A 12,789-nucleotide genomic window follows, 5' to 3' on the forward strand; every position below is an offset into this window, starting at 1 on the left:
AATAGCAATAATTTGCAATTTTATAGCGCCATGTGTGACTGCAGATATCTCCAAGTGCTTCGCGAGTAATGAAATCCTTGTGTGGATTAACCACACTTCTACTATTGGAAAAAGATGCAACCAATTCACACATGAGCAAACAGCAATAAGATAAATAATCTGTTCTTGTGATGTTGGCTGAGGGATAAATGTTAGCCTAGCTACCAAGGATAAACCTGTGCCTTCTCTTCAAATAGTGCCATGCAATCTTTTATGTTTGCCTGAAAGGACAGATGATTGTAAAACAGATGTTTTTTAATAGTCTCATCTGAAGGATATCACTTCCAATATTGCAGCATCCCTCATCGTGAAGTATCAACCTGCTTTGTGTTCAGGTTTTGGAGTAGGGTTTGAAGATGCATTTTTATTTGGCGGGGACAGTGCTATCACAGAGCCAAGATTGACACATCTTATTTCAAAATCAATTAGTCCAGAAATCTGCAGGACATGAAGTTTGCAACTAGAATCAATGAAAATCGGGAAAACTCCACTGATTGGAGTCATACATAGCACAAAGGAAAATAGTCATAGTTGTTGGAAGTAGATCATCTCAGTCCCAGGAGTTCCTAGTGTCCTAGGCCCAACCATCTTCAGCTGTTTGATCAATGACCTTTCCATTGAATTCTCCCATGTTCCCGCCAGTTGACGCAATGGAGGGCCAGAGGGAGAATTTGGCAGGAATCCAAAAATTGGTATTACGCTGGCATGAATTTCCTGTGGGATCGTGTGCTGGTGCCTGCCTTGGAGGATTGGGAAATCTGCTGGAGGCCAGTGTGAAACTGACTTGTTTCCCGCTAATGGAATGCAGATTGAAGCCCAACCCCCACCCCCCACCCCCACCCCCCCCACGCCCGATTCTCCGTGATGCCAGTGGGAAAACACACCGACCGGTCCCAAACACGTCTGGTGCAACATGGCGTACTGAGGTCGGAATTCACCTGCACGGTCCCTGGGGCTGCCTCCAGAGTTAAGATGGAGGCTGTCAACAACCCTGGAACACGACAACAATGGGCCGGGTAGCATCTTTCAGGTGGATCTTCCAGATTCAATCTGGTGGTCCAGCTTCCAGCCTCTAGTGTTCCTAGAAATCCATCTTCTTTCTTCAACGGTGTTCAGTAATGTTGGCTGTCTTTTAGATATTGTACTAGATATGAAGGTGGGATGTGTGCCGCCATGCTTGCCCTGCCATGGAATGCAGCGCTAATGCCCCCCTGGATACATAATTAATGAGGTCAGGGCCGGAAGATATGGTGTTGTTTCCTGCTGGCCTCCGCAGTGGGAAATGCATCCCATCCCTGCCTCCGCTATGGGACTTAGTTCCTAATGGGAGAATTCGGCCCATAATGTCAGAAGTGGGGATGTTTACTGATGACTGTGCAATGTTCAGTACTATTCATGATTCCTCAGATACCGAAGCAGTCCGCGTCCATATCCAGTGTAAGGGTCCTTCCTGTTGATTCCCTTATCCCCCATTTCTTTTACTTTGGTTATCATTTTGATTCCTGGATATTTAATGGATCTGTAACTTTAAGTCGAGCAGTGGAAGTGAGGAACTCAAAAGTTACAAAATGTGCTATGGATGTTTATCTCTGAACAGAAAATCCCAGACTTTTTGGCACCCGAGAGATTGGAGGGATTCGGCTCAATTGGTTGGCTGATAACCAATGAATTGGCCAACGGCCGTATTCTGCCTCGCGGCAGGTGGTGATTGGATCCTTCCCGATTGAAATAGGTTTCAGAGGACGCAGGAAGTGACAATCAGATCCTGGATGCTGAGAAGGGCAGCTGAGTGTGTCCCTCATTCTCCACAAATACTGTCCATCCGCTGGTTTCTGAACCTGCGTAGAACCTGGATGAATCTACAGTGAAAACCATTACTGACTGAAAACAAAAACCTAGATTAAAGGAAGATGTACTGGAAGATTTCATCTGATGCAAAGACTCATGCCTTTACTTTCATCATTATTTTACACCCCTCTTTCCACTGTTTGTCTGTCTAGTGTGTGTGTGTAGCGGGTGGGGCGAGTTAAAGGGGGTTTAACCAGTTGTATTTGCTGCATATTTAATTGTAGTTCTTATTGATAAAAAATAATTAGTGTTTAAATTTACAAACCTGATGACTTTAGTTATCGGGCAACCATAGACCAAAGACAAAGATCTGGACAATATTCGGGCTTGGATTGATATGTGACTAGTGACTATTGGGTCACAAAAGTGCCAGGCAATAACCATCTCCATGGACTTTCAATGGCATTAACATTGCTGAATCCCCCTTTATCATCACCGTGCGGCGGTGAGGGGGGTAACCATTGAGCAGAAACTTAACTGGACCAGTCATATAACTACTGTGGCTACAAAGCAGGTCAGAGGTTTGGAATTTATTGGACAGTAGCTCACTCCCTGTATCCCCAAAGCCTGTCCGCAATCAAGAAAGCCACAAGGTAGCTCCAACAAGACTCGAGAAGGTTAACACCATTCAGGATAAAGCAGCCCACTTGATTGGCACCCAATCTGTCACCGGAAACATTTACTCCCTCCACCACTGACACGCAGTGTATACCACCACCTACAAAATGCACTTCACCAACTCACCAAGACTCCTTCAACAGCACCTCCCAAACTTCAAACATCTACTACCTAGAAGGACAAGGTCAGTAGATGCAAGGGAACACCACCACCTGCAGGTTCCCCTCTAAGCCACGCACCATTCTGACTTTAACCGTAACAGCATCCCTCACTGTCACTGGGTCAAAATCCTGGAACTCCCTTCCTAACAGCATTGTGGGTGTTCCAACACCACATGGACTGCTGCAGCTCAAGAGGTGGCTCATCACCGCACTTCTGGATCGGGCCCCATCAGGATGTCGCCAGTAATATGTTGCTAACTTTTGGTTGGTTCAATTGGCTCTGTTTTATAACCTTTGCTCCAGAATCGGCAGGTATCTTTATGATACTGCCACGAGGTTCAAGTTCAAGTAATGATCAATAACTCAACACACCAATTAGTAAGATTCAAATCAATACACATATATCATACACAGTAAATCGCTACTCATGCATAAACTCTACTTTCTAAGCTATTTTTATCACTAACAGGCCAATACTTAGCTTCGGACTGGCCCACCAGGTCAGGGGAACAAATGGCCTTTCGTTCGGGTTCTGAGTCTGCGGGATTCAAAGCTGGTATGGACTGGTAGCTAGGAGCGCCTATCTCGTAGCAAGCGTTGACTTGAAACTTGCGTTCTTGGAGGCCGTCAGACAAGTCACTGTCAAGGGTTGCTTCGCGTTGCTGAGTGACCCTGCCAAGAAGGACGATTTGAACTTGGGGGGTTTTACTTTATAGTCCCCAGGGGCTTCCTGCCTTTCGGGGCGGACCCCGTACCTGGTTTCCAGTGATTGGACATCGTTCCAATCGCTTGGTTCGATTTCTCCAATACTGGAGCTGTTCCCTGAGCGTTGGGCGGTCTTTAAGTGTCCGTTAACATCTTTTGTGTTGGCTCCTGCTGGCGCCGAGGAGTCTGGCTTGGCTTTGTTTACCTTAAATGTTTTGATTGTACCCGGGGATCGCTCATTACTATGTAGATGGCTGCTACATTACTATGCAGATGGCTGCTTGTATCGATGCTGTCTGGGTTTTTGCAGAGTCTAATACACAGTAACTTGCGCCTGCTGGTTTTTGCCTGTGTTGGCTGAATTTCCCTTTAGCCTTTGCTGTTCTCCATTTTGAGTCGGGAAGTGGCCAACTCAGGTGGCTATACTCCCTCCTTGTGATCCTAACGCGAAGCGTGAAGGATCACATAACTGCGTTGTCTTCATTCCCTGACCTGGCGAGCACTCTTCTGTGGCCTCTACACTGACCATAACTATGCAAGAAAAATTTAAACTAACAATCTAAGTGGTACTATGTCAAAACAGGGACATGCATTACAAAATGTAAAATTATCCTCTAACTATCCTCAATAAACTACATTCACTCAAACATTGAATCATATTAACTTCTTAAACAATACAAACAAAATCATAGCAGCATTATTCACATTTTTCCTGGATTGGCAGTGAAGCTCAGGATTATACAATCGCTCATGAAACACATTTCTTTATTCACAAAAAGAACGCAAACGAATGTTCTTTATTATAGATCGTGGGGGTCTGGTCATAACCAAAAATAGGGGATCTTATCCTATATACCGGGGTGTGAGCGCGGTAGGCTCTCCTTTGCCATTTCTTCAGACGAATAGTCTGCACGATGCAGCAGAGTATCGCCAATACTAGTAGGGATTCTAGCAAGTAGGACAGGGAGTACCAGGTTATAAACCTGTCACACCAAGATGGTGTGGTGTCGCTTGTGACTGAGCTCTGGGCACTATGGGGAAGTGAATCATTAACGGCTGGGGGGTTTGGGGTCAGGGGGTTCACGTTTGCGCGCAACCAAATGTTCATTAGGGTGATGAGCAACACTGAGGATGTCCTCATGGTTCTTCTTTCTCTTCTCTTGTTTTCTGTTCCTGGAGCTTCTGGTGTTCTGTGGCATCAAGCAGTCTGTTACTATCTTGGTTTAATATCTCATCTGTTCGTATGTCTGTCCTTTAGTGCCAATTCTCCCTTTACAATTTGTCACCATGTGTGACTCCCTCATTTTTTTTTTTAACCGAATATTCAGGACCAGACACACTTAAAAATACTGGAACAGTGCGAGCCGTCTCGCAGACTGTGCGATTTACCATCCAAATGTTTGAGGATGTAAATAGCATCGGGTTGGCAACCTACGGTCGCCTGAAAACCAAACAAAACTTTTTTATTTATTTTTTTTGAACGAAAATTGCCGAAGTGAGGGGCGTATGGGCCGCAATGGGTAAGGTTTGGATGGAATCCCCGGATAGGACGGCGACCAATGCAGTGTGTTCTCTACCCGAGCGTAGCTGACCAGAGGGGGGGGTTCCCAGGCAGGACGGGTCCCAATGCCGTTTCTCCAGTGCCTGAGCAACCGACAAGAACGGGCAAAAATGTAGTAATCGTGGGGGGTTGCCGTATTGGTTCTACCTTTGAACCAGAAGGGCAGTTACGAACGGGGATCTGGCAAGCTCTCAGCGGTTTCTGCCGATGAGCGTGCTGGCACGTTCTCAAAGGTTTCTGTAGACAAATAAGGCGTGGGGCCGTGGAAAATTTTTCTGATCGTACAAACAACAGTTAACAATACCACTACAAACAACATAAAACATGCTGCAGGTTCCATCAGAAAGGACACCACTTTCTCCCAAGCGGTTCCTTTTTAAGACATCATCTGGACACCTCAGTTATCAGTTGCGAACAGGGTCGCAAAGGGGTTCTCGCTTTGGGAGTCAGACTCAAAGTCGCCATCTTCTCCCGGATGCCATACTCTCGAGTGTATAAGGGCGGATAGGGCTGCATGGTGTGATTTGGGATCCATCTCGCCGTTCCGGTCAAGTCTGAATGAGTTATCGTGGTGCTAAAAGGTGGTGTCTAGTTCTGTGGGGACGGAATTGGGGTCTTCATTGTTGGTCGGTGGTGGGGTTTGTTTAGGAAAGTGATCACAAAGGGATCACTCTAATCGTGCTCAGATTTCGCTGGGTGTGGGTCCTGTTGCATGGGGATAGTAGGGAGGCATGCTGTGGCTGTTGTCTTGAGTCGCTGTCGCTGCTGCTGCTGTCTGTGGGCGTTCTGGGGCGGAGTCTACAGGTCGGGGGTGGAGTCAGGGTTGAGTCCGTGGCTGGGCGTGTTGGGGGGAGGGTAGGGTTACGTTGGCTGTGGGCGGGTCGTGGTCTGCTGCGTCGAGCATGACGTGATGTGCGTGGTTGGACTGTGGTCCATATGCCTTAAGCTGGTTGATATGGAATCACGCAGTCTTTCCGTTGGGGTACTTTATTTTGTAGACGGAAGGGCTTACTTTGTCCGCAATGGAGTACGAACCCGAATATTTAGGTGACAGGAATGTGCTGGGGTTGTATACGGAGAGCATGACTTGCTGTCCTACACTGAACTCAGTCGCATGTTTCTTTCTTGTGCCCAATTTCACTGCGGCTGCTAGCTAAGCCGTTTTAACATTCTCCACTAATTGTTCTACTGTGTTCTCGTGTGTGAGGGCCGTCACTTCGCGGCTGGTCAAATCTAATCCTAATAAAAATTCTGCGCCTTTCATGGGGCGTCCGGTCGTGAGTGTGTGGGGTGTAACCTGTGGTGTAGAAACCGTATTTCTCAAAAACATCAGCGCAAAGGGGAGGACTGAATCCCAAGTGGTGTTATTTTGCTGGACCATTTTCCTAACGGTAGCTTTTAGGATCCGATTCATGCGCTCCACGATACCACTTGACTGGGGATGGTATGCAATGTGGAATTTTTGGGTAATGCCAAATATCGTGAGGACGTTCTTCATGACACGTCCTGTAAAATAGGAACCTTGGTCGGATTCAATGCTGCGGGGGAGTCCCCATCTCGTAAAGATGTGGTGGGTTAAAATCTTGGCTGTGGTCTTCGCAGTGTTCGTTCTGGATGGGAATGCTTCCACCCATTTTGTAAACTTGTCTATCACCACGAGTACATACTGATAACCATTCCTGCAAGGGGGCAATGGTCCAATATAATCGATCTGGAGGTTAGTCCAGGGGCCGTTAACTGGTCGGGTGTGACTAAGTTGAGCTTTCTTGGCATATCTGTCCGGATTGTTCTGGGCACAGATAAGGCAATTCTCAACGTAGTGCGTTACGTCTTCTTTTAAACTGGGCCACCAACAGAGCTGCCTGAGGTGGGCTGTAGTGGGATCAATTCCCTGATGTCCATGACCGTCATGGAACAAACAAATGAGCTGATTCATGTCCTGTTCAGGAACCACATAAAGGGTGTCTTTTAACACCACACTGTCATGTGTGGTCAGTGCATTTTTAAATCTCTCGTATGGTGCCGTAAACTTTCCTTTCAAAATCTCCCTGAGATTGCTATCCTGCTTCTGGGCCTGCACTAAATCCTTGCTATTAGTCTGCAAGACCTGAACTGCATTCACTGGTGCGCTTTCGGGGGGGTGTCCAAAAATATCCGTGCCTGGAACCTGCTTTTGCCAATGCGTCGGCTTTTACATTTCCGGGGGGGAGGAACGATGGTGACTACGAACTTTAACTATTCCCAAAGTCCTGCCCTGTGCTTTTCCTAAAACGTGACGATGCAATGGGGCTGAGGGGAGGGGTTTTCTGTCTGTGGAAACAAACCCTCTTGCTTTCCACAGGGGTAGGAACTCTGTAAGGCTGTTGCAGACATAGAGGTGTCCGAATATATGTCTGCTGGGCTGGGGAAGGAATCTGGGTGTTCCACTATGTATGCGATGGCCGCATGTTCTGCCTGCGCGCCTAAGTGTCCTGGAAGTTTTATTGCGATTTCTTCTAGGGCGCGTCCCTGCGCATCCTCGACATAAATGCCGCATCCTGTTATGCGCTTCCCTTCTAATATTGTGAAAGATCCATCCACATATATCCTTATGGGGTCGCACGTGTCTGTGTGCTGGGGGCTCTGGGTTGAACTACCTATCTTTCTGGAGGGTGTTTTTGCAATAAAGGTGCCTGTGTTGTGGTGTGGAGAGATAATTTCACATTCATGGGGGGTTCCGGGGTACTGTAGGTTATCGGCTAAAAATGTGTGGGTCTTTGTCCTTTTAACAGTGATGTCCCGTCCCTGCAAAAGAAGGGTCCATCTAGCTGCACTTATTTGACTGACGGTACCGTCCTTAAGTCGTCCGTCCAGTAAAAGCTGGGTGGGTATGTTCTGTGAGGATTGTGATGGGGTTTAGTCCGGTTATGTATGAAAAATACTGTACTGCCCAAAAAACTGCGAGCAGGTGCCTTTCACAGGCTAAAAATCATTGCTCCACAGCATCTAAAACTCTGGAGGCGTAAGCCATGGGCCTTAACTGTTCGTGCCGTTCCTGGAGGAGCACGGCCGAAAGGGTGCGGTCTGTGCTTGCTACCTCTATCGTGTAGGGGGAAAGCAGGTCTGGAACTTGTAGTGCGGGGGCTGCACTGAGTGCTCTTTTCAACGAGTCCACAGCATCCGTATGCTGCGGAAGCCATTCCCAGGGGGTTCCTTTCTTTAGGAGGTCTGAGAGGGGTGCTGCCTTGCTGGCAAAACCGTCAATGTGGTTTCGGCAATAGCCAACCAGTCCTAAAAACGACCGAAGGGCTGAAACGTTCTGGGGAAGGGGCAATTTGGCAATCGAGTCAATCCTTTTGTGCTCGATCTCGCGTTTACCATGTGTGATAATTGTACCCAAATATATCACCTTGTTTTCCAAAATCTGGGCCTTTGTGGGGTTGACTTTACAACCAATTGCTTGTAGGAGTTCCAGGTGTTCGGCCAGAAGCTCGATGTGCTCTTCCTTGGTGTCTGTCTGCAGTAGTAGGTCGTCCACATACTGGACCAGACATTCGGGTCGAGAAAATTTTGATAATCCATTTGCCAACTGTCGGTGGAAAATGGAGGGGGAGTTGTGGAATCCTTGTGGAAGGCATGTCCACGTGTACTGCTGATTTTTAAAAGTGAAGGCAAATTTGTATTGGCACGCTTTTGCCAATGGAATGGACCAAAATCCATTACTGACGTCCAAAACCGTAAAGTATTGTGAGTTGTGTCCCTATTTGAGCATGGTCTCGGGACTTGTGGCTACCATGGGGGCTGCTGCGGGGGTGACTTTGTTGAGTTCCCAGTAATCGATGGTCAGTCGCCATGATCCATCGGGCTTTCTCACTGGCCAAATCGGGGCATTAGTGGAGGCTACTGATCTAAATATGCCCTGCCCTAATAAGCTGTCGATAACTTTTGCGATGTCTCCCTCTGCCTCTTGGGGAAATCCATATTGCTTTGGGGGTGTAGGGTCAGGTCCTGTGATTTGTACTGAACCAGTCATCCGGCCACAGTCGTGTTTGTGGGTCGCGAAAGCTGTCCTGTTCTTTTGCAGAACTGCCCTAACCTGCTTGTCCGTGCTAATCGTGGTCGGGTCAAACCAAAATTCACCTACTGCGCTAATTTTGTTTGCATAGTCTCCTATGTCGAGCGTTGCGGGGGCTCTTGCAGATTTTGCCATTCTCCAGACACACTGGTTGACTGGATCAAAGGATAGGTTGTGGGAATTCATAAAATCTATGCCTAACATGTGTTCTGCTGTGTGGGGTAGATCGACTAAAACTATGGGGTGCTTGGTGGTGATGTTGCCGATTTGAATGGGTACAGGGGCTGTGAGTGGCCTGGAAAGCCGCTGAGGGTGATGGTGGCTGTAGTGGGCCACGTGTCTTTCTGGAATATGGTGGAGGAATTGATTGTGGTGCGGGACCCTCCTGTGTCCCAGAGAAACTCGATGGGCTGTCCCCGTATCTTTGCTGCAACTACTGGTCGGCCGGACCTATCCCAAAGGGTGTCGCAGACCCAACTGGGGGAGCCCGAACACCGTCAGTCCGTTCCGTTCAGTTCCGTCTGATCTGAACGGGTGCTAATGCTATGTATTGGCTTTGTCCTGTTCTTATTTAGAGTGCCTGTCTGCTGGGCTCTTTTGCTTTTGTGGGGCATTGCATTCTCTTGCAAAGAGTCCCAACTGTCCACAGTTGTAACACTCCTGTGACTTTTGTGGGGGGCTGTTCTTGCCTTCATTTACCCATGCGGGGTTCTGGTGTGTCTTCTCTGCTTGTATGTCTGCTTCTGCCTGCTGTTCTTCGGGATTTTTATTCGTGGGTTTGTTTTGAACAGATTGCTCCCAGGTGTGGGACAATCCTTTTACAATCCATTTCTCATTATGAGCCGCCTCTGAGGGGTCATAATTTGCACAAGCTTTTTGTCCTGTTTCTGTGGCATGGGAAATAAGGTGCGTGACAATTTGGCCATGTTGTCTGGGGACAAATGGGCGCAGTCTAAGTCTCCGAAAACTGCTGCGAAATGGATCCACAAGTGCCCAGCAAATGCTGTGGGGTGCTCGGTTTTCTTTTGCCTGCACTTATTGAGGCAATCTACGGGGTCACCCCGTTATACCCGATCGCGTCCAGGATCGCGGTATGCATTTCTGCAAGGGTGCCTCCTCCTACATTCTGTGGGTCGGGAAGGGCTGCTACAACCAAAGGGTCTAGACTCAAAACTGTGAGCTTTACTTGCTCTCGCTCATCCAGGCTGTACATGGTAGCCTGCTGTTTTACCCTGGCAAAGAAGTGGTGGGGGTCTGAGGTGGGTTGGAACGGTTTGATTTTATCGCACGCGTCCCGTAATTGGGTCACTGTTAAGGGGGTGGTGTACAGAAATTCCGTGTCGTCCGATGTGGCTGTGTGGTGGGTGGTGACTGGGTTCATTGGAGCCTGAACTATCTGCTCTGGGGGGGGTTGGGGCGCTTTTCTCTTCTGGGGCTTTCCCTGCGCACATGTTCCCTGAACACATCTCTGCGCTGTCTCACTCAATTCTTCCCAATCAGGGCCGTCTTCCCCGCCTAACTGTGATCCAAAGGTCTCCTGGAATCCTTTTTGAACTGAAAGCCGAGATTGCAGTTCTGCAATCTGCTTCCGGCACTTTGCATGGACTAATGAGCTTTGTCTTTGCTCCGTGGTGGCAGCATGGAGTGCTCTTAACGCTGCCTTCAGGTCACTACACTGCCTCTGCAATGCCTCTACCTGCTTCTCGGTTTCCTCTCGTACCAGGACTGCACGTTGCGTGTCCTGATAGGCCTTTTCGTACTGGGATTGGAAGCTGCTTAAGTGCGCCAGAGAAGACTGGTGTACCCACTTGGCATCATCCACCTCTCCGTCTTTTGCTGCTACCTTCCTCCTTAACTCTGCGTTCTCTTTCTCTACCTCACTGACATCGACCTTGCTCATTCGATGTATGCCTTCTATCTCTTTCCGGAGCGTCCTAACGATCTCCTCTGTGCCTCGCAATTGTGCCAAACAGGACACGATTGCCATCGGCTTGCGAGCTTTTCCTAAGCTCTTCTTGTGAATCTCGCTCAGGTTCTCCCACCAAGTATGTCTTATACTCCCGGGACCTGTTTCCTCATTTTCACAGAATTCGCTCCAAAGGGGCCATCCTTTCCCTTTGAGGTACTTTCTGATTTCCTCTTCCCAAATGGGACATTGTCCTACTCTACTGCTGCTGGTCGCTGCGACCGCGAATTCTTTGGAGTTCATGGGGCGTTGCATTGCCTACATTGCCATCTTTCCTATCTGAATGCTTTCTTAAATTTGGAACGAGAGGTATTAAGGCGGTGCTGTAATTACGGGTACGGCTTTCGCTATTTTCCGAAATACAAACTCCCAACAGTTTTGTTGCAACAAAAATCTATCAGTATTACCTTATCGCCCTGTTAGTTACGCATGCATTTAACACACTTCCGAATTATGAGGATTGATCAGAACTGCTTGGGCACTTGTGGTTTTTCTGTTCCCAATTGAATTTCTAATTCAAATTTTGGGTTCTCCCGGAGTGGCTAAGCCACTTCTGGATCGGGCCCCATCAGGATGTCGCCAGTAATATGTTGCTAACTTTTGGTTGGTTCAATTGGCTCTGTTTTATAACCTTTGCTCTCGAGTCGCCAGGTATCTTTATGATACTGCCACGAGGTTCAAGTTCAAGTAATGATCAATAACTCAACACACCAATTAGTAAGATTCAAATCAATACACATATATTATACACAGTAAATCGCTACTCATGCATAAACTCTACTTTCTAAGCTATTTTTATCACTGACAGGCCAATACTTAGCTTTGGACTGGCCCACCAGGTCAGGGGAACAAATGGCCTTTCGTTCGGGTTCTGAGTCTGCGCGATTCAAAGCTGGTATGGACTGGTAGCTAGGAGCGCCTATCTCGTAGTGAGCGTTGACTTGAAACTTGCGTTCTTGGAGGCCGCCAGACAGGTCACTGTCAAGGGTTGCTTCGCGTTGCTGAGTGACCCTGTCAAGAAGGACGATTTGAACTTGGGGGGGGCTTTACCTTATAGTCCTCAGGGGCTTCCTGCCTTTCGGGGCGGACCCCGTACCTGGTTTCCAGTGATTGGACTTCGTTCCAATCGCTTGGTTCGATTTCTCTAATACTGGAGCTGTTCCCTGATCGTTGGGCGGTCTTTTTTTTTAATATAAATATTTTATTGAAAATTTTTGGTCAACCAACACAGTACATTGTGCATCCTTTACACAATATTATAACAACACAAATAACAATGACCTATTTTATAAACAAAAAATGAATAAATAATAAATAACAAAAATGAAAACTAACCCTAATTGGCAACTGCCTTATCGCAAGTAACACTCTCCAAAGATATAATTTAACAGTCCAATATATAATTATCTGTCGCAACGACATATACATATTATACAGTATATATTAACAACCCTGAGAGTCCTTCTGGTTCTCTTCCCCCCCCCCCCCTCCCCCCCCCGGATCCTGGGCTGCTGCTGCTGCCTTCTTTTTTCCATTCCATCTATCTTTCTGCGAGGTATTCGACGAACGGTTGCCACCGCCTGGTGAACCCTTGAGCCGACCCCCTTAGAACGAACTTAATCCGCTCTAGCTTTATAAACCCTACCATATCATTTATCCAGGTCTCCACCCCTGGGGGCTTGGCTTCTTTCCACATTAACAATATGCTGCACCGGGCTACTAGGGACGCAAAGGCCAAAACATCGGCCTCTCTCGCCTCCTGCACTCCCAGCTCTTGTGCAACCCCAAATATAGCCAACCCCCAGCTTGGTTCGACCCGGACCCCCACTACTTTTGA

General features: G+C 47.7%; 1 protein-coding gene across 3 annotated transcripts in view; it reads left to right on the forward strand.

Annotated features, from left to right (window-relative positions):
* Nucleotides 1-12,789, forward strand: part of dus1l (dihydrouridine synthase 1-like (S. cerevisiae)) — a 96,833-nt gene that overhangs the window by 27,946 nt on the left and 56,098 nt on the right. The window lies entirely within an intron of this gene.

This window comes from Scyliorhinus torazame, chromosome 18 (genome assembly GCF_047496885.1).
Source record: "Scyliorhinus torazame isolate Kashiwa2021f chromosome 18, sScyTor2.1, whole genome shotgun sequence".
Taxonomy (NCBI): Eukaryota; Metazoa; Chordata; class Chondrichthyes; order Carcharhiniformes; family Scyliorhinidae; genus Scyliorhinus; species Scyliorhinus torazame.